Below are 24,223 nucleotides of genomic sequence, written 5' to 3'. Positions count from 1 at the left end.
ACTTCCACCCCCAGCTGTTCACACAGAGAAGAAGATGCACAAAGACCGGAGCAGAAAAAGCTGCTCAAAAGAGACTTCTCAATGTGGCAAAAGAGGCAAGACTCGTACATACTGTACATCGAGTCTGCCTTTGAGAAATGGCAGAGGTTAAAACAGCTTCATTCAGAGCTGGAAAGCATGAGATGGTCATGGAGTTTCTGTTGGACAGGTACTTTCAGTTTGTCTTTTCATAGAACGCAACTATGTGACAACGCAGCATCCAGATGCTATCAGTTACTATAGTTCTGTAATGTGCAGTGAAGATTAGCATTAGCATCAGCGTTAACTTCACCGGTAGTGCAAACAAGCCAGGCGTGTAGCATTAGCAACCGCTTTAGATTTAGCTGTAGCGTTACGGACAGTGTTAGCGGTGTTAGCGTTAGCGCTTATTGTGAAGTTGTCATTTAACCTGTTCTCAAACACCACTCTGGGGTTGTGTTTTACTGTGTTAGTCGTACAGTAAGCTAGTTCAACACATTGCTAGAGGACATCTCCGGCTAATAGATTACACTGGTCAACAACAAATTTATTGTTTAAGTTATTTGAGCTGATTTAGGATAATTTTGGTGTGCTAAATCCAAAAATCACGTTAATTTTGCTCAATCAAGTTAACTTTCTCAACTATGCTACATAGGCTTTTTAATATTTTTGCTTACATTTATGGGCATTTTCATCATATGACACAAAATTCTTTCATATTTCTTGCAATAAACGAGTTCTGAAGATGTTACTTTTGCCAATTAATGATTAATGTTTTTTAATATTACAGGTGAATGAAATGGCTTCGACTAGAAGATCTTGCAAAAATAAGCCTGACGTATTCTGCTACATCTGCGGTGAATACACCATTGTACCTAACAGGAATCAAGTCACAAGTTTCATAAAGTGTGCTTACCAATCTTATTTTGGTATTAATTATTATATTTTGTGAGAAGATCAAATTTTTCAAAATCAAATTAGCAAAAAAAACCTGACCTGATTGAGAAAAACAGATGTCATTTTTGGATTTAGCGGTGCAAAATGGTCCTAATTCAGTTGAAAATACCTAGACAACTTGCAAAATACATTTTTTTGTAACCCAGTGTTAGCATCAGAGGTCAGGCAGGGGGAAATTTTTATTAATATCTGTGTGACATGCCAGATCGGTAGGTATAGCTTCAAGAGAATTATCACTGCATTGAACATTTTCTTTTTTACAGTTAATTTTATTGATGGGATCATGTGAAAATGCTTCAGAGTTTTTTTTTTTGTCCTCAGTTTAACTCAACATTGAAATCTTTCTTTATTATTAATATTCTTTCTACTGTTCTACCTCTATTTAAAGCCTAAATATTTCAGAAATCAAATTATTTTTAAAGCACAAGTAAGCATCTGGTTTCTTCAACTCTCACTCAGGAAGAAAAATCTGGTAAAACTTAAAGAAATAGCATATTAATTAGACATTTTTCATGATAATTATTGACAACAAACCACAACATTTTATCATAATATGTGATATCCGTGGGAATGGGGACTTCTAGAAGCTGCAAGTATGATGTGTCATAGTATTTTTGTCCATGAGCTCATAAAAATAGGCCAATTCTCATTCGTGACAATGGATATTCCATGTAATCCAAGAGGGTTTTTGGAGACTTTATCCATCTTAACGTGGGTTTTCTCTTTATACGCTTCCGTTTATCACAAGCATTCCGAATCAGCACATTTCAGGATGTGATTGGAAACGAACAGTGTGGAAAAAGTGTAAGTAACTGAAGCTGTCAGACTATTGTAGTGGAGTAAAAAGCATAATATGTGCCACTGAGATGCAATGGACTAGAAGCATATAGTTAAAAATGAAAAATGACAAGTAAAGCACAAGTACAGCACATGAGAAAAAGTACTGAGTTACATTCCACCACTGATAAAGAAGCGTATACGAGTGTTATTTCCGCTTGGAAATTCCTTTAACCCTATAAAGCCAATTGTATCATATTTGCAACACCAGGTTCTGAGACTTCTATCTTATCAATAAAATCAATACTTGCCTTGAAAACCTATTGTATATGACCCTAAACGTGTTTTCTGCCCCCTAGTGGATTATCATCTCACTGAGGCTAGTGGAAGGGCTCTTTTTTAGTAGTCTTTTTAAATATGGCCGCTATTGTTAAATCATCCAAACAGTTTTTGCAGGAAAGTCTTTGGTAATTTTCAAAAAGTTACATTAAGAACAACAAATCTATTGTTATTCTTTTTTTTTTTTTTTTTTTTTTAAATAAGCACTTCACATACTGAAACAATGCATAGCTACTTGATACTTGATTCTTTATAGTATAGTTAAATTATGTTAAAGGTGCGTCTATCAAATTTGATACTGCGGGTAAATAAAAATGTCCATTGTGTCAAACGTGATATAAAAATGTATCGTAAACAAAATAATGAGGGGAAATGTTTTGTTTGGATATTGTTAATAAGTCTAATAAACATCTCAATTCCAAAATATTTAAATTTTGTTGCTACTTTTTGATGGGTCAGATTTTACAGGATTAATTTACAGATGAAATGTGATTGGTGTGAACTGTATTTTTTTTTTTTTTTTTTTTTACATTCTAAACACTGACATGATACTCAGGAGGAAAGTAGAGTACTGTGGACCTTAATTTTTTTTTTTAATTTTTTTATGTGAACTATGTTGTTTTTTGTAGGGACTAAAGATGGAAATTAGCCTAGGCTGTAATCTTGCATATTGGCGCATAATATTGTGTTTATTAATATGCACTGTCCCTTTGAAAAACAGACTTCAACTTCAAATGTCGGCCTCGTTTTTCTTATTTCAGCAGTTAAACCTGGTGCTTTTGACTTCAGTTACTTAAATACTAAGGGTGCCGCAGTTTTTGTTGTCTAAATGCTTTGAGAAAGGCCAAGAATTCAGCTTTTTTAACACAAGTGTGTTGTTTGTGTCGATAACTATGCTTTAACATATCCAAGAATATTCAGTAAACAAAGTAGCCAGACCAAGACAATCCTTCCACCTCTGCTCTACGTCTGGAAGGACACAGATAAAATAGTAGTGAGTTTATGTGAATGCCACCAGAACTCGTCTGACTCCTTCTCTTGTGCTAATGAAGGTGGAAAAGTGGATTCCGTCGCATATGCTTTAAAAAAAATACCCAGACATAAATAGTCATCTTTTTAAAAACATGAAGTGTCTTTAAGGTTCTGTGGTTGAGATTTTGAGTCGTGGAAAGTTGAGTGTTACTTTCATCCTCTAGAATTTTAATAGCACCATCAGCAAAGCGCTGCTACCAATTACGCCAGTGAGTTCAGAAAGCTTAGGAGAGTAAGGTCAACATCTAAGCAGTGGAATTCAGGAAACACCGTCTAAAGATTCACAATGTTTAATTTACCCCACTGGCCTTGCTTATGAAAAAAAAAAAAAAGTCTAGTGTAGTTAGAAGGGAATTTTGCATAATATTTTGGGCTTTTGGGACTATGCACGTGTTTCAGCACAAGTATATCAGACAATGTTTTTGGTACAAAAGCTCTTTATCAGGCCTCGCTTGATAAAGAGGGATGCTTCTAGAATCCATAATATCTTTCTCAATTAGAGTTTTCAAAGTTTTTCATTTAAGCATTTCCTTGTAAGAATTCATGTCTAAAACTTTCAGAAACAGCATAACACAACGAGGCTTACGCTGTCGGGGGCTGACAATAAGGGTATATCCCCAAAATCCTCCCAATTCTTTGTTCCCACAACCATTTGGAAAAAAAACACACCAAGGCCCAATCCTAATTCACCCTTTGGCCCTTGCGCTTGGCACTACTGCTTGAAACGGAGCTGCAAGGGATAGGGGTTGAAACATTCCCCTATGAAATGAGACAACCCTTCGAGACCTGTTACGTCATCAGCAGTCATTGATGTCGTTATAAAAAGATGTGACTACTTTGTTTCCGAAAGAATTCGCCATACCGTCAGCAGCTGTAACCTTCTCTGTTGTATGGGCTTTGGTCGTCTTTTTGCGTCTATCAACTGCAAACCGTCGAAATGCGATCTGTAACACATTGAAACAGCATTAACAGTCGATTGAATGATTAAGTTGTTTACGAAAAAAAAAAACACGTACATTTGTGTGTTTCTTTCATCACACAACTACACTTTGGACTGTGTTTACTAGGCCTGTAACAGTACACGTACCAAACCGAACCGTTTCGGTACACACCTGTTCAGTTCGGTACACAGCTGTACCGAAACGGCACAGTATGATGAGAAGAAAGAAAGGAATGAAAGACGTCATTCGATGCGGAACTTTGAATCTGCGCAAGTTTCACATGGACTAATAAAGGAGCACAAATTGACCTAAAATATGAAATAGCAGTTGATATAAGGTTAAAAAAAACAACAAATATGATGTGAACCTGGAAGGAAGACACTGAAGACCTCCACCATCAGTACAGTCCAGTTTGGATCAGTTCAGGTTCAGGTGAAAGACAACAACGAGGAAAGAGACGCTGATAAGACGGACGTTGTTTGGCCCCTAGGAACTACGGTAGTTCTAAAACACTGACACTAGCTCTGTCTGTCTGTCTACGTATGCTGTATAATAGAGGAATAAATAGAACGTTGAAAGTATGTAAAGTTTCACTTCGTTTCACGACAGCGTTCATTACGTTAATTATGGACCGCACCCCCAGGTCTAAAACTGCGCGCCCCCCCTACCCCCGGCTCCGACAAAAAAAAAAAAAAAAAAAAAAAAAATCCCCCGTGCACACAGGCACACACAAATACACACAGTGTCCTAAACAGTTTGTTCTCTGTCCTAAAAAATAATTTGGTTCATTGTGTTGTCAGTGTTTCTCAGTTTGTTTCAACAGAATACCAGTTTACCCTCTTGTTAATGTTGCACTTCATGTGGAATTTTTTTGGTATTTTATGCAGAATGTGAACTGACAGAACTGTGATTAGATTTTTCTTGTTTGTTCAAAACCACCTTTCAGGGAAAAGTGCAATGCTAATGTTTAAAATACATTTAGTAATATTAATAATTTATTTTATTTTCTATTTGATTTGTACCAGCAGAATTATATTATTCCTGTTTTTCTACTGTATATTCTATTGTCTCCAAAAATTGGGGGAAAAATGTTAAAAAAATTCATAAATGCATTAATAGATATTTTCAGGGGTTTTCTTTCTTCCCGAAAAAACTGAAAAAAAAAAACGAACTGTGGCTTTGAAAACTGAAAAAGTACCGAACCAAAAATTTTGTGTACCGTTATAGGCCTAGTGTTTACCTCCATCTTGTCAATGATTCAAACAAAAAATGGGAGATTTCTCATAACCCTCTGTAGTGTGGTCATAAAAAAGAATCTCCATTTGAGGGTCAAACAGCCCTCCCCCTTAACCCTTCCCCTCCGACTCATCGAGAATCAGAACACCCCTACCCCTTCACGTGACTGCACAAAATGGAGGGGTAGGGTAAAAGGGGAATTGGGATTGGGCCCAAAACATGATATCATGTAAACTCAAGGTATGGCATGAAGAAAGGTAAGTGTTAGGCAATTGATATGAACTCAATTTGAGCTACATCAACCTGATAGTGGTAGAATAATAGTAAGAGAACCAATTTTTCCCCTACAAAACTCCACCAAGTGAATGAAAATGAAACCATATGAACTCTGGATGGTAGCGAGAAAATGGACATTTGTAAGATGATCAATATGAACCAAATTTTATCTCAATCGGCCTATAATCACTTGATTTATGTCCCAAAGAACAGCTTTTCAACTAAAGCGCCCCCATTTGGATGACTTATAATACTCATAGCGAAGCTGAAATCGATAGGGTTCTTCCACTAGGGGTCCCCTAATCCAAATCCAGCCAAATCTGTCCTAAGTATCACGTTCACATGAAGGGTAAAACTATTATACCCCTGAAAGTCCATTTTGGAGATATAATAACACTTTACGGCTAAATCAAGTCGAAATAAAGTTTTTGTTGTCGTTAATGGGCTTGAATTGGCTGATTTACACCTCGGAGTCTGTGTTTTCACTCTACAGAATATGCATCAGAGGCCAGCCGATGCTTTGAGATGCATAAGTGATGCACTGAGGCATTCAGTAAAGGGTGACATTTTGTTTTGAACTGTGCTTGAAAATACTTTGCAGTGCTCTCTGAAATTCCACGCCGTATTTCTTCAACCATGTATGCATCTATAAAACCACTTTCTCTCCCAAGTGTCACACATCTGGTGTCAGAGACGTATTGCCACAGGGTCTGGTCCTTCGGGGGCTCGCATTTTGATGATGTTCGGCGTTGAATTCACAGAGTCGAATCACAGAAGGGGCCAGCTATAGCGAAATGTATCGAAGAAAGATTTTTGTTTAAAATAAAACAGCCTTCTGCAGGGCAATGTATTACACAAGATGAAGGTCAATATAAGACAGGTTTTTACAAAGCTTTTACAAAGGCTGCTGTCATAAGCCCGAACTCACACAATATGAGGAAGGAAGAAAAAACAACTTAGAAATCTCTAAACCAAAAATGTCATATAACAAATCTACCCTATGGCTTCCTGTGGTTATCGTGCATCAGTAAATTAACATCCCTGCGTTTAGTACATATTAAATTCTTTGCTTAATGTTTGATAATCAAGCTTAAGATAAGTTCCAAATCTTGTTGGGTTTGACTCATAAAGACCCAGTACTACTTTTGTGGCACTTCCTAAATGATTTTTTTCCTCTATTTTTTAACTTTTCTTAGGTGATTTACCACTATATTCTAATATTATGCTCAGTGTCACAATTATCCTACACGAAACTCTAGCAAATTTGATCTTCCGTACCTCCAGACTTCTGTCAGTCAGTGTTCTCTAAAATATTGTAGACCACATCTTTGGAATAATCTATGTCCTGAACTTCAATCAGCATCTTCTTTATCTTTATTGCCTCAGTCATGGAGGTTACGTTTTTGTCAGCGTTGGTTTGTCTGTTTGTCTGTCTGTCTGTGTGCAAGATAACTCAAAAAGTTACTGATAGATTTGGATGAAAATTTCAGGAAATGTTGATACTGGCTTAAGGAACAAATGATCAAATTTTGGTGGTGATCAGGGGTGGGGGGGCCACAGGGGGAGCACTGATCTGCCTTGGCGGAGGTCTGTGCTCTCTGAGTGCTTCTAGTTTACAAAGCAACTGAAAAGATCTTGTAGTGTTTTATATAATTTGATTTTTTTTTTTTTTTTTTTTAATTCTATCGAATTTTTATCCCTTTTTCCTTTTTTTGTGTTTTGTTTATTTGCTTGGGGAGGTATTTATATAAGCCTTTTTGGCTTCTAACCTCTCCTGCACAATCGTGTTACTTGCAGAATTCTTTTTTCTTATTGTTGTATGTGATGTGCAAACAAATAAATAAAGTATTTTACATTCTTAAGGGAAATTCAAGTATTTTTCTATATTTAAGTTACTGATCATGTAGATATCCATAAAAGCTCAAATTAAAGTTGAGGATTATTATATCAAAAACAGAAAACTGAAGAAAAAGGAACTTTTTTTAGTTAAATATATCATTAACTAAACATAAAAACAAGTGTCTCCATCCACTGTCATTGATCCAACTCCATGGGTTTTACTGGTGAATCGATGTTGTAGAAGATGACGGCATTTCCATGGTAACTACAGAGCAACTGAATGTCCAAATGGGTCATATCTGATGACCATGAAAAGATGACAAACTGCATTTTACACTAATTATTTACATGTATTGATAGGATTAATGGATCAGCAGGTATTTAACTTTCTATAACAGTACATGGTGTTTATAAGTTACTCTAATAGTAAAACATACCCAACACTAGAAGCACTCAGAGAGCGCAGACCTCCGCCAACGCACATCAGTGCCCCGGATTTGGATGAAAATTTCAGGAAATGTTGACACTGGCACAAGGAACAAATGATTAAATTTTGGTGGTGATCGGGGTGGGGCACGGGGGCCCACTAATCTGCTCTGTCTTTTCTAGAAAAGCACTCGGAAAACGCAGACCTCCGCCAAGGCAGATCAGTGGGCCCCCGTGGCCCCCCCACCCCGATCACCACCAAAATTTAATAATTTGTTCCATGTGCCAGTATCAACATTTCCTGAAATTTTCATCCAAATCCATCCATAACTTTTTGAGTTATTTTGCACACAAACAGATAGACAAACCAACGCCGAAAAAAACATAACCTCCTTGGCAGAGGTAATAAGTTGCACCACAACTGTAACTTTTCTTTTATTTACATATTACTTACACTTCCAGGTGTTTTCAAAGGTATTCAAATTTCAATTTGGATTTGTCGTTACTTTCCTCCTGTGCATGCCATTCTCAGGTTGGTGACGCTGCCTTCCCTTGGCTTCAAAATACAATCACCTTTTACGAGCGACACTTCTCAGCTTGGCTGCACTGCATTTCCTGATTTCAAGGCCCAATTTACACTGCTTTGAAAGTCCTTTTCAACAGAGCACGCTTATATTACGAGTTCTTCTTTCCCCCTTTTCTATGTCTCTGTTCAACCCTGTCCCACATTGGAATGTTAATAGTATGCTCCTGCAGAATATAGACATGTATAATTTCAGTGTTTATAATGTGTTAGCAGATATGTGTATGTTGACCTTTAGCAGCTTGCAATACTTTGCATATTAACCCATAAAGACCCAGTGCTACTTTTGTGGCAGTTCCAAATTTTTTTTTTTTTCTCAATATTTAACTTTTCATAAGTGATTTATCACCATTTTTTATAATATTATCCTCTGTATTATGTGTTTTTTTTTTTCAGTGAACATCATGTATTTTCCTATATTTAATTCACTGATCATGTAGATGTTCGTAGATGCTCAGAGTAAAGTTGAGGGTTATTATATCAAAAACTGAAAAAAAAAAAAAAAAAAAAAAAAAAGACCTTTTTCAGCAAAAATATCATTAACTGAATATCAGCCCAGTGTGTCCATCCACTGTCATTGATCTAACTCTATGGGTTTTACTGGTGAATCAATGTTGTAGAAGATGACGGTGTTTCCACGGTAACTACGGAGCCTCTGAACATCCAAATGGGTCATATCTGATGACCATGAAAAGATGAAAAACTGCATTCGACACCAATTATTTATATGTATTGATAGGATTAATGGATCAACAGGTATTAAACGGTTAATATCGCAGATGGTTGAGGTCACTGGTGAATGTTTGGGTCTTTGGGTTAAGTTAATTTTGAAAATTTCATTAAATCCTATAAGCTGGAGGTGTGATGTGTCTTACTATTATTGTCCATCTAGTGAACCTCATGATCTTATGAAAACTGGCCTATTTTTATCTTTGTGATAATGAATATTCAATAAAATCCTAAAGGGGTTTTGAGGAGTTTATTTAGTTTAAGGAGGGTTTTCTCTTTTTATACTTCAGTCCATTACAAGTATTCAGAATCAGTACATTCCAGCAGGCAACTGGAAAGGAATGGTGTGAAAAACTGTTCATAATTAAAGGTGTCAGACAATTGTAGTGCAGTAAAAAGCACAATAGTTGCTGCTGAGATACAATGGAGTTGAAAAGTTAAAAATGAAAAGGAAATCAAAATTATAACCAACCACAATGCATGAGTGAAAGTACCAAGTTACATTCCATCACTGATACATTAGTGTAGACAGGTGTTATTACCACATGGCAGTCCTTTAACTTAGCAATGAAATGCCATCGGTGTTCGCTGCATTCATTTTTTTTTTTTTTTTTTACATTTTAAACACTGAAGTGACTAGAGCACATTAGAATGTTGTACACCATAGATCAGTGTTTTTCAACCTTGAGGTCAGGACCCCACATAGGGTCGCCTGAAATTTCTAGTAATTGATAAAAATAAAAACTTACTAATAAAACAAAACATGGTGAGTTGAAAGAGACAATCACAATATATAAAAAACAAGACAAACTCTGAAGCACTGTGGTACTGTTTATCTTTCGAATGTTCACTGTGGTCGGTTTAAGGTGCGGCAGCTCTTTCGTAAATCATGGTTTGAGTTATTGTTAAAAAAATTCTCACTTTGTGCAGTAATCTCAACCTGGCTTTTCTGCTTCTATCCATAATATACAGACTATATAGACTAATGTTATCTAAAATTAACTTTTTTTTTTTTTTGCAACATAGTATAGGAAACTATTACATGATCAAAAACAAATTAATTTTAGCAAAAAAAAAAAAAAAAAAAAGTCTCCGTTTTGAATGTCTGGGGTCATCAGAAATTTGTAATGTTAAAATGGGGTCACTAGCCCAAAAAGTTTGGGAACCACTGTTATCGATATTAACCTTATTTTTCTTATGTTTGTGCAGACTTTCTTTGTTTCTTAACCTTGTGGTACTTTGTATGAACAATCAATGTCAGAATTCTAAATATATTCACATGTAATTGTGTAATTAAGTAAACTTTTTTTTTTTTTTTTTTTAGCACTTCTTTTGCTCGTCTGTGCTTTTGTGATTTGCTGCTGTAAATCTGGAATTTCCCCTTGTGGAATTTTTTATGTTATGTTATGTTATGTTATGTTATCTTACTTTTATAGCTTATTATTGGTGCTAACAGCGTGGCTAAATCTAGAGCGACACGGTGGCGTAGTGGTTAGCACTTTAGTCTCATAGCTATAAGGTTGAACATTTCGTTCCCAGTCAGACCAAGGTCTTTCTGTGTCGAGTTTTCATTTTCTCCATGCTGGGGGTTAACTCCAGCTCCTCTAGTTTCCCTTGACACTATGAACAGCTATATGTAGGTTACCTCTCCTGTCGAGGTACTGTTGAAGACCTGGAGTTGATCCCAGAGCACCTTCAACTGCAGCTCACTGCTCCTAATGTGCTAAGCGCTAATGCTAATTGGTAATGCTAGGTGGGTGGATGTTAAGATGGGTGAAATGCAAGTGGGTGGAAGTGAATTAGCCTTAATCTTAACATGGTTTTTATTTAACCGTTTATAAGTCACTGATAGAAATACACTGAAATTCAAAATTTCAATGTCAGCATATTATTGCAGGGCATAACAAAACTTAGTTACTTTTGTAAAAATTTTCAAAAAATGTTATTGTTATGTTGAAAATCAAGGTTAATGACATTACCATATTTGGTTCCTTACCCATAAGTGCCAAAAAATAAAAGAATAAAAATCTAAAAAGTACATATAACAACTACAAGAAAAACACATGTAAGATGCTAGGAACATGCATTTTAGAACATTAGACCAACATAAGTGCTGATCCAGACCCCTGTCCACATCCACATTCTCCCTTTGAACATCATTCCTTACATTAGTACCATTACTTCATGGTACCTAACAAAGCAGGTACACTTACTGTTCATGCAGAAGTGGACCTTACAGACCCTGCAGACCAGTAGACCTGTACGCCCGAAAAACCACCTCTTGCCAGTGCCAAGGTTATAATAGTTTTGGATTTTTCATTATAGTTTAGTTTTTACTTTTTTTCTCCAATTTTTTTCTGAATGCTTAATTTTAGTTGAGTTTTAGTATTAATTTTAGTTTTGTTTTTTTGTATCTTTCTCTTATTCTCCGTCATATTCAAATAAATCGCAAACAGGACTGTGCTGCTTTCTCCCAACTTTAGTCTGCATGTTTCCAGGTAGAGTGTGGACCAGAAGACAAATGGAAACCACAAGTGACCACAGGTGATGGACCGTGAAGTGTCGTATGGTGGCGCTAGCAAAAAATTGCTAGAGTGAAATAAATCGATTTCGCATCAATCCGACATGGACAAAGACGAAAACAAAGGGAATTTTATCCAGAATTTTTATACGTTTTACTTAGTTTTATAAGCACACAATACAGTTTCAGTTAGTTATGTTTTTTCTTTTAATTATAGTTTTAATTGATTTCAGTTACCGAAAATGTTTTTTCAATTCTAGTTCTTGTCATTTCGTTGGTTTTCGTTAACGATAATAACCTTGGCCAGCGCAAAAACTGTTAATCGAAAAATGAAACTTTTGGCAAAATTGTCGTTTTTCCATTTGCTTAATTTTTATGTGCAAGTTATATTTATGCAATTTGAGGGTCAATGGAAAAGCCACTAGTGAAACTTAACATGCTTTCAACATCCGACTCCCAGCTTCTATGGCTCTATTATACAACGTACCTTGCACGAAATCTTCCCGACTTCTAACCTGTATCCACTGGACCCCCTCCACTGCTCTATGAGCCCCCCACAAATACTGGGCCCCATGAATTTGTCACATTTACCTCCCCTCTTTAAGGCGCCCCAGCCTATACCTAACATTTACACGTGTCAGGATGCATACTCTGTTCTCCGTTTGAAAAGTTCTGCATTTAGTGCACGCCCTGTTCTCTACAACCTCCCTCCTATTGAGAAAGGGCAAAAAAGTTGCAGTTCCTCAATGACAAATTTTAGTATAGAGTATAATATCTTTCACAGAAACATACTATGTCAACATTATATTCTAGCCAATATGTTGTTCAGTCAATCAGTTGGCCTGTCAGTCACTCAATCACTCTTTCTACCTCTCTCTCTCTCTCTTTTTCTCTCTGTTCTCTCCCTCATGTACACACTCACATCACTCAGTACCCTTGGGCCAGCTGTTGAGTCTGCCTATGAATTCAGCCATGCTTTTGCTCTCTCTAGATCCAAAGGGAAACTTAATGAATAATGAACAGAGCAGTGAAAGGCGTGGGGGTGGATGTAGATGGGCAGCGAGAGAGAGAAAGAGAGAGAGAGAACGAGAGAGAGAGAGAGGAGGAGAGAGAGAGAGAGAGAGAAACCCTTCAGGACCAGGACCCGATGGAAGGAAACTTGTTAGTGTTCACCCATCAATTAGAGATATCAAGTGAATGGATGGTGATGCGTCATGGACAAGGGGAGGTGGTGAGGGCCGGGGGTCTATAAACTAAAGGGTGTTGCTGACTGAGGAGACAGATTAGGCGTGAGCGACGGGGAAGCTGAGCAGCGAGATGAGAGTCGCAGGGAAATGGACATGGAGAGGCAAGGGTCTTAGAGACATCAGTGGTTCCTCAGTACACTGCCTCTAGCTTCATCTATCATCCAGGCCCAGTTTTTTTTCCTGCCAGCACAACTGCATCTCTGGTTCACCTCCAGATTTGGCATAGAGCTTCAAAAACATACTCCAGCGTATGTGCTCTGCCTGTTAAAAAAAAAAAAAAAAGTACTCCAACAACTGTCCTTGAAACCGTGGACAGGTGTCGTCATTTTCAACACCGAAAACAAAGAGATGTACGCGTAATTGACAGGTGTGCGGTTTTGTACACGTAACAATGGCACCAGTACTGGGACTGAATTGATAATCATACGGTCTTTTTCTGTTTTCTATTCATAGCGCTCCTCTTCTTGAAATTACTGTAAATGGTTGAAGCGCACAATTAGAGGAAGCCGTTTGCTGCCATTATAAATAAATGAAATCATTTTTTCAACATCAGCCTCAGTTTTAATTGTGTTTTGGGGAATATTTGTATTGATAATGCTTCTTTAAAAAAAACAAAACACTCACACTGCCTGTCTGGTTAGAATTTACCACAGCTCACCCATTTAAGTGTAATGAGACAAACCTGGTGTCTGCTTCCCATTTAATAAAGGTTTCGGTTAATTTTACTGTAATCTAATGTGGTTATATAGAACTCTACAGGACATTTAGAGATTAAAATATAAATTTGAAGCCTGCTCGACCATGAAAATGTGCCATTTGAGAACTTTGGTTTGTAAAAGCATTGGAGTTACACATATCTTGGTCTTATGTTTAACCCTCCGGTATCCCGTCCAGCTAGGCCCTTACTAAGCACCAATAATGCAGTAATAATGTCAAAAAAAAATTTCATACAGTTTGTTTTAATTCTTTTACACTTTTTTTCTATTTCATCAACTTGAGCTGTAAATAAAAATACCAAATACTCAACAGCTGTCAATTTTTTAAACCCTTTAAATGCCGTGTTTGTAATGTAAACAAACCATTTTTTTGGATGCAAAAACACAAAAAAAATTTTTTCAATATACTACAGAAAAAGTGGATCACATATTATTTGATTTTTGCAGTCTGGCATATGACAATGATTAACAGCAACATTGGTTAATTTGCATGATTATTTTTGGTGCCAGGTCAAATGTTCAAAAATACTAGCATCTGTCACCAAGTGTGCAAAAAAATGCACACCTATAAATCAAACTATTAAATATTATGTATTGCATTATATATTGTACAGTACTGTGGCATGAAGTCTGGGTTTGTCTATTGCCACAGAGCCAGTCAAATGTTAGCATTTGTACTAGAGCCAATCATGGATTATGTTACATGAACTCATTCACCTCTTGTTGCCACAGTACTGTGGTGATATATGGTGTATACTTCAGTGCATTCTTTTGTGCATTTTGCTACCACAGTACTGTGGCAATTGATGGAAGAAAGAAAAATTAGTGATAGTACAGGAAAAATACTCTCTATGTTGTTTTATGGTGTTCTTAGTTCTGTGCAGTCAGTGAGGCTGGAGAAGGTGGGCGGAGCTACATGTTAGATGAGGCAGTGTGCCATGTGACTTCTCAGTTCTGTGTCAGTTCAGTGCTGTGGTCCGAATTCTGCACTCTGAACGTTGTCCCAGTGGTCGATTTATAACAGTGTAGGATTTATTCCCCCACCCTGTGTTTAAAAATCTTCAGGAAAGAAAAATAAAAAAAATTTAAAATGCTACCAGGAATTTAACCTGAGTCTATCTGCTCTTATCAAGTCTGACCTATCTGCTATCTAATGCCTTGGTACTTTTCGGGATGTACCAAGTTACCAGTCTAGACGTGATATAACGAGGGTGCTGATTGGCTCTGTGGTAACAGACAACCCATTTCATGCCACAGTACTGTGTCAGTAGCCACTTAGGAAATAAGTACATATAAAAATGCATCATCTGATTTTTTTTTTTTTTTCTTTTTCCTACTGTTAAGGTAAAAGTGAACTGATTTTGGTGTTACTACAGGGGTCTCATTTTTTGCGTAGCTTGGTACAAACGACTGCTGTTCTTTCCGCACGTTTGGGAAACCCCAGTCGTGTAATAATTTTCCTCAATAGATTACTAACCCGCAACACCTTTTAGTCCAATTAAACGTAAACAACCCATTCAAAACAACAACTTTCTTCTACGTATTACGGTCTAAGTTTGCTACTTCTCCATCTAACAAGCCAATAAGATCAAAAGCTTCTGAGACTCTGCACATCCAGACTCAGCCAGACTATAAATATATGTGCGCCAGTGTACGCATCTAATCAGATGGAAGACAAAGCTTTTCAGGAGTAGCTGACAGCCTTTGTGACTTGCATCAGACTCAGGTTTTTTTTTTTTTTCCCCTGTCAATTACCTGACAAGTGTCTAAAAGACTTCCACGTTCCTGTACTTCTTCTGTAACATTTCATTTCCAGTGCAGATTTACACTAGAAGTTACAAAAAAATTCAACTTGAATGACAAGATGACTTTGACAAATGTAACAGTAGTAAACAGCCTATTAACCTGTATAATGATTGCAGAAAGTGCATGGATTTCACTGATGGTTTATTAATGTGGGCCAAGAGAACTCCCAAGCACACATGAGCCTGAAACTGTAAACACAAATGCTTCTCCCTGACAACAAGCTGCACAGTGCTTTAAGGGTTATTTGAGTATCGATCCAGAGGTCCATTTCACTGTATGATGTCTGTTTCCCTGATGGGTATTTAATGACAGGTCTGTAAATCATTTTGCCAGCAGGGCTAATTACGAAAAAGCCTTTAACGATATACTGAGATTACATAGTGTTCTTGGGTCAAGTTTGCAAGCGATTAACTTGCAAAACATCTACCAAATAGCCAGTGCGGCTTTAAAAAACAGTGCAGGGCTGGTTTCGCGGACCCTACATATAAGAGACATTTGGTCAATTAATCATAACTAAGCAGAACTGAGGGATTATGCACTTGAGTGAATCTCATTTCAAGCTCCTGGTTCGGGTGGGTGTGTGCATGGGAACTGCCGGGGACACAGACAAATGGCGGAGGCAGCGAGTTCTGCAGGAGCTGGGAGACACATATCAGCAGGGTAGGAGTGGGAATTTGTTTGCCTCCCGCAACACATCTAATTTATATGTGGTTGACGAGCATCAAGGCGCCGCCATTAAAAATCCTATACTACTCTTCCCTCAGTGGAGAGTACTGTGAGTACTGTTACCCCTGAGCGCTTACCCCAGCCAAAACAAATTGCAGCTCAGGAATCAAACAAATAGTTGTTTTTTTGCAGCAGACTCTGAAAACATATTGTTTTTCTCGTTAGAATGCATCAAATGTCTCGCCAGGATCTCGAGCCTGATATTCGGTATCGTGCACAACAGTTGATGCAATAGTTACGGCTTTAACATTACAAGTGAGTGTTTCTGAAAATGAAAAGAAAATGTCAGCAGGGCAGGTGATTTTTACCGGCAGAGTACAGATGTCTTTGTCTAGATCAGGGGTGCCAAATTCATGTTGGCTCAGGGGGCCACGTTTAGCCCAATTTGATCTCAAGCACTCCGGACTAGTAAAATAATGACATAATACAGGGTGGGGAAGCAAAATTTACAATATTTTGAGGCAGGGGTTGAAAGACAGAGTATGACCAATTAGTTTATTGAAAGTCATGAGAATTTATTTGCCACAAGAAAATTGACATAACAGAAAATGTTTTTATTCTATGTGTCCTTCTTTCTCAGTAACTGCCTTCACACGCTTCCTGAAACTTGCGCAAGTGTTTGGGGACAGTCTGGGGACTGTGCCGGCCATACGAGATGCTCAACTTCATTAGAATGTTCCTCATGCCATTCTTTAACAGTTCTAGCTGTATGGATTGGGGCATTATCATCTTGAGGTGAAGGTGTTTCCATTATTTTGTCCAACCCCTGTATGTGTCCTCCTTCTTTCTCTATAACTGCCTTCACACGCTTCCTGAAACTTGCGCAAGTGTTCCTCAAATATTCGGGTGACAACTTCTCCCATTCTTCTTTAATAGTATCTTCCAGACTTTCTCGTAATAGTTTCACTCATAGTCATTCTCTTCTTTCCATTATAAACAGTCTTTATGGACACTCCAACTGTTTTTGAAATCTCCTTTGGTGTGACGAGTGCATTCAGCAAATCACACACTCTTTGACGTTTGCTTTCCTGATTACTCATATGGGCAAAAGTTTCTGAAAAGGTATGGATAATAGTGTTAGGTATGATTATGACATCAATATATGTTTGGTTTCAAAACAATTGACGTAGTGCCTGCTGAGAAAAAACAACTAAATGTTCATTGTAAATTTTGCTTCCCCACCCTGTAACCTATAAATAATGACAATTCCAAGTTTTTCCTCTTTGTTTTAGTGCTGTGTTTTTTAACCTTGGGGTCGGGAGCCCACGTGGGGTCGCCTGGAATTCAAATGGGGTCGCCTGAAATTTCTAGTAATTGATAAAAATAAAAATAAACTTACTAATAAAAAATATATGGTGAGTTGACAGAGACAATCCCAATCCATAAAAGACATGACAAACTGTGAAGCTGAAACTGAAGCACTGTGGTTCTGTTTATCTGTCAAATGTTCATTGTGGTCAGTTTCAGATGCTGCAGCCTTTCATAATTCATAGTTTGAGTTCTTGTTTGTTCAGTATTAATTTTCAGACTTGTAAATCCAAGCTGGGCTGACTGTACATATCCTGACCAAGGAAAAGAAAATTCTCACTTTGTGCAGTAATCTACACCTGGCTTTTCTGCCTCCGTCCATAATAATATACATTATATAAACTAAATGTCATCTAAAATTAACGTTTATTTGTAACATAGTATAGCAAACTATTACATGATCCAAAACAAATTCATTTTAGCAAAAAACAAAAAAACAAAAGTCTTCTCCATTTTTAATATCTGGGGTCGCCAGAAACTTGTGATGGTAAAATGGGGTCACAAGCCAAAAAGGTTGGGAACCACTGATCTAGGACCTCCGTCCATAATAATATACATTATATAAACTAAATGTCGTCTAAAATTAACATTTATTTGTAACATAGTATAGCAAACTATTATATGATTAAAACAAGTAAATTTCAGAAAAAAAAATGTCTGTTTTGAATGTGTGAGTTAGTGATGGGACTTTTAGTTCTTTGAAGGGAGCCGTTCACTGAAAACGGGCTGTTCTCTTTTTTCTTATAGTGGATAATTTTTTGGACTGTTCTCTTTTTTGTTATAGTGGATAATTTTTGGACTGTTCTCTTTTTTTTACAGTGGATAATTTTTTTTGGGCTGTTCTCTTTTTTTCTTATAGTGGATAATTTTTTGGACTGTTCTCTTTTTTTTCTTATAGTGGATAATTTTTAGGCTGTTCTATTTTTTTCTTATAATGGATAGTTTTTTGGACTGTTCTCTTTTTTCTTACAGTGGATAATTTTTATTTGGGCTGTTCTCTTTTTTTTCTTATACTGGATAATTTTTTGGACGGTTCTCTTTTTTTTCTTATAGTGGATAATTTTTGGGCTGTTCTCTTTTTCTTATAGTGGATAATTTTTAAGCTGTTCTATTTTTTTCTTATGTGGATCATTTTTGGGCTGTTCTCTTTTTTTTTCTTATAGTGGATACTTTTTTGGACTGTTCTCTTTTTCTTATAGTGGATAATTTTTGGACTGTTCTCTTTTTTTCTTATAGCAGATAATTTTTGGACTGTTCTCTTTTTTCATTACAGTGGATGATTTTTTGGGCTGTTCTCTTTTTTTTTCTATAGTACATAATTTTTTGGGCTGTTCTCTTTTTTTTTTTTTCTTATAGTGGATCATTTTTTTGGGCTGTTGCACCTCTGGGCCACCGCAGTATGTGGAACCTGAGCTAAAATCATTTTGACATCCTTAACTGTTAATATCTTCAATGTAATTTTAGCTCTTTCATCCTTTGGGCCAGATTGGAACCTTTTGGCGGGCCGGATTTAGCCCACGGGCCACATGTTTGACACCCCTGCTCTAGACCCCCCCCCAAAAAAATATATATAATGAATGAAAAAACACATACAGTGAATAGAATTTCCAGCCCGTATTTTATCAATGCATTAATTACGGATTCACATGACTTCATTTACATTGGAAACACATGCATAGCACTGCAGGGTGAGAAGTAGGTGAAAATGTCAAGCGTCAATCTGTTTTACACAAAGGGGAGTTTACATGCAGCGCTTATATCCTACGCTCACATATCGACACATCACGGTATAAGTGAAAAATTTAACAAAAAAAACCCCACTAACAACAAATGACACGTGACAGGAATACACGTTATCTATATAATTGGAATAAGAACGACTGGAAAAACAGAGCAAAAATAACTCGATAAAAAAGAGTCCTATGGCAGAACAGAGTCATTAACTTAGAAATTAACAGTTCTTTTCACTCTTGTATTGAGTGGCACCATGTTGCTGGGCTTCATTGCTCTGAGTGATGACTAAACACAGGAAATGGTGAGTAGGGAGACTGTCAAGAGCTGGAACTCCTAATGGGCCGGGTGTACTCTGACTGAACGATAACAGCTGCTAATGAAAACAGGATGCAGTGGAAGGTGGTTAAGTCCGTATGAAAAAATGTAGAATTTCATGTCTTTTGACTGAATTTGTTTGGAAGTTAATTGTGCCATGAATAGTTTATTTATTGACACTGATTTTGTTTCTACCGTCATATTTTTGGGTGTAAAATGTACTTCTCTACAAATAACAGATGCTTAAAATGTCAACATTTCTGAAATCAAAATGTACTGACAGTCAACGAAATCTCAGCAGCCTACTTGGAACAACATATTTATCCAAAAACACTCAGGCTTGTCATTTTTAGTCCAACAGCCCAAAGGTCCGATGGATTATTGGTATCAGTTGTCGTCCATCCATCTGTCGTTTGTAAGCAGTTTTTCAAGAATTGTCTTCAGTCAGAATGACTTGATATTTGTTGTGGAACATCTTTGGGGTAAGGTCTACCAAGTTTGTTCAAAGAATTGGGAAATATGGATTTTTTTGAATTTTTTATGAATTTTTGACATTGAAATGTGTCCCATTATAAACAAATGGGGATTTTTTAAAAGGGCTATAACTTCAAAACAGTTGAAGATATTGATATAATTATTTGATATTGATAAATTAATTTTTGACATTTAAAAATCCCCCTTGGTTTATAATGGGAAAATTTTCAAATCCCTACACTTTGAAAACAATTGAAGATAGTGATATAATTACTATTAGCAATAGATAGGAAGTCACATATGGGCTTTCATTTGCTGCCATGACCTTTGACCTTGACTGACCTTGAAAGGTCAAACCCAAGCTCTGCTATGTCCATGATTTCTCAAAATTTTCTCCAAAACCGTCGGCCAGAATTAATTGAAATTCATAGAGGTTCCTTGGGGTAAATTCTACCAAGTTTGATCAAGGAATTGGGAAATACTGATTTTTAATTTTTTCTGAATTTTTGACATTTCAAAAATCCCCATTTGTTTATAATGGGACACATTTCAAAGGGCTATAACTTTAAAACAGTTGAAAATATTGATATTATTACTGTTGGCAATAGATAGGAAGTCACATATTGGCTTTCATTTGCTGCCATGACCTTTGAGCTTGACTGACCTTGAAAGGTCAAACCCAAGCTCATCCATGTCCAGATTTCTAGAAATTTCTTCTCCAAAACCGTCGGCCAGAATTAATTGAAATTCATAGCAGAGGTTCTTTGGGGTAAGGTCTACAAAGTTTGATCAAAGAATTGAGAAATATTGATTACTGATTTTTTAAAATTAATTTTTGACATTTAAAAATCCTCCTTGGTTTATAATGGGAAAATTTTCAAAACGCTACACCTTGAAAACAATTGAAGATAGTGATATAATTACTATTAGCAATAGATAGGAAGTCACATATTGGCTTTCATTTGCTGCCATGACCTTTGACCTTGACTGACCTTGAAAGGTTAATCCAAGCTCATCCATGTCCAGATTTCTTGAAATTTCTTCTCCAAAACTGTCGGCCAGAATTAATTGAAATTCATAGCAGAAGTTCCTTGGGGTAAGATCTACCAAGTTTGATCAAAGAATTGAGAAAATTGATTACTACTTTTTTAAAATTAATTTTTGACATATAAAAATCCCCTTGGTTTATAATGGGAAAATTTTAAAATCGCTATACCTTGAAAACAATTGAAGATAGTGATATAATTACTATTGGCAATAGATAGGAAGTCATATATTGGCTTTCACTTGCTGCCATGATCTTTGACCTTGACTGACCTTGAAAGGTCAAACCCAAGGTCAGCTATGTCCATGATTTCTCAAAATTTCTTCTCCCAAAACTGTCGGCCAGAATTGATTGAAATTCATAGCAGAGGTTCCTTGGGGTAAGTTCTACCAAGGTTGATCAAAGAATTGAGAAATACTGATTACTGATTTCTTTTTTCATGAATTTTTGACATTTAAAAAATCCCCATTGTTTTGGAATGGGAAAAGTGCTATAGCTTCAAAACAGTTGAAGATATTGATATAATTACTATTGGCAAAAGATAGAAAGTCACAAACGGGCTTTCATTTGATGCCATGACCTTTGACCTTGAGTGACCTTGAAAGGTCAAACGAATGTCAATTAATGTCTTTAAATATGCCACTGGACTACAGAACCCTTGGTCCTATTTTTTATGTTACATTCAGTAAGTCTCAACACAATATTCTGAGTATTCAAAGCGCTGGATTTCATTCTTAATCCATAAAGACCCAAACATCCATCACCGACCAGACACATTAACTGATCTAATCTGTTGTAAAATACAGTTTGTCATCTTTTCATGGTCATCAGATATGACCCATTTGGACGTTCAGAGGCTCCGTAGTAAACATGACTCTAGTTGCACAAAAAGGTCTTTCAATTGCAGTTTTGCGCGATATACCAATTTTGCTACATCCGGAAAACCACTTCTTGCAAGTGCAAAAACTTTTATCAAAAAAATAGTTGTGGCGAAATTGTTGTTTTTGCCATTAGGAAAATTTTTATGCGCAAGTTATTTTCGTGCTCTGTGAGTGTCAGTGGGTCAGTGAGCTAGATTGACCAATTAAAGGTGATGGAGACTTTCGTGACCAATTTTTTATCAGATCTGTCAAACCTCAGTCATAGCCTAAGTATCATGAATCTGTAAGTCTTTCTGTGATTACTCACCTGAATCTCTTGCATTACAGTGAACAATTTCTTAGTGCCATCCACCATAAACAGTCCATGTGTTTACAAATGAGCTGGGAGGTAACTCGGGCATCTTCGGAATTTTGTCGCGATGTGCATCGTGGAAAACGAAGGCTCACGCAGCCACCTTATAGTGGCAGCTGAACAGACAAGATCGGAAACGGCAGGAACTCCCTATCTTCTCTGCATATTCCTCCAGCCCTTTCCATGTGTTTGTTTCATCCATATAATATCATATGGTCACGCTGCCACTGCCGCTGTCAGGCAGCTGCACAAACCTCCGTTTCCCACAGTGCACATCGCGACAAAATTCCGAAGATGCCCGAGTGACGTCCTGGGTTGGTTGTAAACACACGGTTGTTTATGGTGGATGGCACTTCGACACTGTTCACCTTAATGCAAGAAATTCAGGTGAGTAATCACAGAAAGACTTACAGATTGGTGATACTTAGGCTATGACTGAGGTTTTACAGATTTGATGAAAATTGGTCATGAAAGTCTCCAGCACCTTTAACTGGTCAATCTAGCTCACAGACCCACTGACACTCAAATAGCGTGAAAATAACTTGCGCATACAAAATTTGCCTAATGGAAAAATGACAATTTCGCCACAACTCAAATTTTTTGATAATACGTTTTTGCACTTGCAAGAAGTGGTTTTTCAGGTATACTGAGGATATGACTGAGGTTTGACAGATTTGATGAAAAATTAGTCACGAAAGTCTCCAGCACCTTTAACCAGTGAAAGTGCATGTCTATGGACGATGGGAGGAAGGCCAGAATCGAACCTAGGACCTTCTTGCAGCAATACTATAGATCCGCCCCTGTTCTGTTATAGTTATTTTGTACAACAGACTGAGTATGCTATTCACTGAGACCTGACCACTTTTTTATTTTTCTTTACTATATGCTCTGAAGGACAGTAAGGTTTGCTCTAATCCTTGGATGCTGCCTATCATCCACAGACGCTGTAGCTTGGTCACGCTGGACTAATCTTGCAATTGTGGATTGATTACAACCAAACCAGCACGCTACAACTCTCTGAGATGCACCAGCTTCAATCATTCCAACTGCATACTGATGTTCCTCATGTGTTTGGCACCGCACAGATATATACCACAGTATAGATTACACTGTATCTGAGTTTGGCTTAGTCTACACACAACATTCATTAAGAGACAACCGAACAACAGCAAATCTGATTAATGGCATGTTTTTGATTTTGTGATAAACACAAAAACCCAGTGCTACTTTTGTAGTAATTTTTAAAAAATGAATATTTCTCTCTGTTTGCCCTTTCTTAAATGTTTTATCATCATATATTACAATGTTATCCTTTGCATGTAGCATTTTTTAAAAGTAAAAAACAGGTATTTACCTATATTTAATTCACTGATCACGTAGATGTCCATAAAAGCTCAGATTAAAGTTGAGGATTATTAGGTCAGAAAAAGAGAAAACTGAAGAAAATGTGACATTTTCAGCAAATATATCAAAAACTGAACATAAACCAAGTGTCTCCATCCACTGTTATTGATCCAACTCCATGGGTTTTACTGGTGAATCAATGTAGAAGATGACGGTGTTTCCACAGATACTACAGAGCCTCTGAACGTCCAAATGGATCATATCTTAATAACCATGAAAAGACGACAAACTGTATTTTACTTCAACTATTTACATGTATCAGTGGCAGCTGCTTGTCTTTCAGACAGGGGAAGCTCATTGTCGGCTTACATATTTAAAAAAAAAGTCAAGTTATTTAAACATAAATTCGGCCCTCTGTTCCTTTTTAAGAAAATGGTCAGTGACCTTATCGTACCAACTAAACAAGAAAACATTGAACTTATGTTAAATTGAAACAAGGAAGTACAATGAGTGTGTTTTATTGACAGTGCAAAAAATGAACAAGTAATTTCGTAGTGCTTTCTCTCTCCATTTCACAGCAGAATGTGCGACGGTATTGAAC

General features: G+C 36.9%; 1 long non-coding RNA gene across 1 annotated transcript; it reads right to left on the bottom strand.

Moving 5' to 3' along the window:
- Nucleotides 1-20,499: 20,499 nt before the first annotated feature.
- Nucleotides 20,500-21,681, bottom strand: LOC115411578 (uncharacterized). Its single transcript, XR_003934238.1, has 2 exons — nucleotides 21,626-21,681; nucleotides 20,500-20,647 (listed from the first exon to the last, which is right to left on the bottom strand). It is a non-coding gene; the product is annotated as an uncharacterized LOC115411578 (long non-coding RNA).
- Nucleotides 21,682-24,223: the final 2,542 nt, after the last annotated feature.

The sequence above is a fragment of the Sphaeramia orbicularis genome, chromosome 20, assembly GCF_902148855.1.
Source record: "Sphaeramia orbicularis chromosome 20, fSphaOr1.1, whole genome shotgun sequence".
NCBI lineage: Eukaryota > Metazoa > Chordata > Actinopteri > Kurtiformes > Apogonidae > Sphaeramia > Sphaeramia orbicularis.
Note: the sequence above shows the minus strand (reverse complement) of the source record. Positions and strands in the feature narration are given on the sequence as shown.